This window comes from Micromesistius poutassou (genome assembly GCF_964030765.1).
Source record: "Micromesistius poutassou genome assembly, chromosome: 5".
In the NCBI taxonomy this organism is placed as follows: domain Eukaryota; kingdom Metazoa; phylum Chordata; class Actinopteri; order Gadiformes; family Gadidae; genus Micromesistius; species Micromesistius poutassou.
In genome coordinates, this window is record NC_140275.1 from 1077029 (window position 1) to 1077719 (window position 691).

The following is a 691-nucleotide window of genomic DNA, read 5'->3' on the forward strand; positions in this document are numbered from 1 at the left end:
AAAACAAATACAAAACAAACTAAAAATAAAATAAAAGTCATCACTTGGTAGACACGACAACATGCCCGATTCATTTCATGACCGTTGGAAGAAGATAAACGCAGGCGCTTCCTGTCGGCTGTTCGTTGTGCTGCGTTCACTTTGTTTTAAACTCCGCCTCCTTGTAGCTCCGCCTCCTTGTAGCTCCGCCCCCCGCAGGGCGCCCCAAGACCTCAACCGCCCGGGAAAAAAAAAAACCCGAACGCCATCTTGGATGAATGGGCTCCGCTACGGGGGAGGGGGTCAAACTACTGGGTTGTTGTTGTTGTTGTTGTTGTTGTTGTTGTTGGCACCGGAACATCAGCAGCCCCCGACGCACTGTGTTGTTTGTGTAGCGCTGACCGTCACACACACACACACACACACACGCTCACACACCCGCAGAACAATGTCCTCCTCCTCCTCCCCCCCTCCTCCTTCCCCTCCCCCCCCGCCCCCCCCCCCGCCCCCGCCCCCACCCCCACCCCCTCATTGTCTTGTTCAGAGTCTCCTGAACTCTCATCCTCGCAGCCTGTGTGTGCACGTATGTGTGCACGTGTGTGTGTGCGTGTGCGTGTGTGCGTGTGTGTGTGTGTGTGTGTGCAGAGGGGGGTGGGAGGTCGGAGCAGAGCCGTGCAGGAAGAGGAGGGTCAGGTGGTCTGGGGCTCCGGGG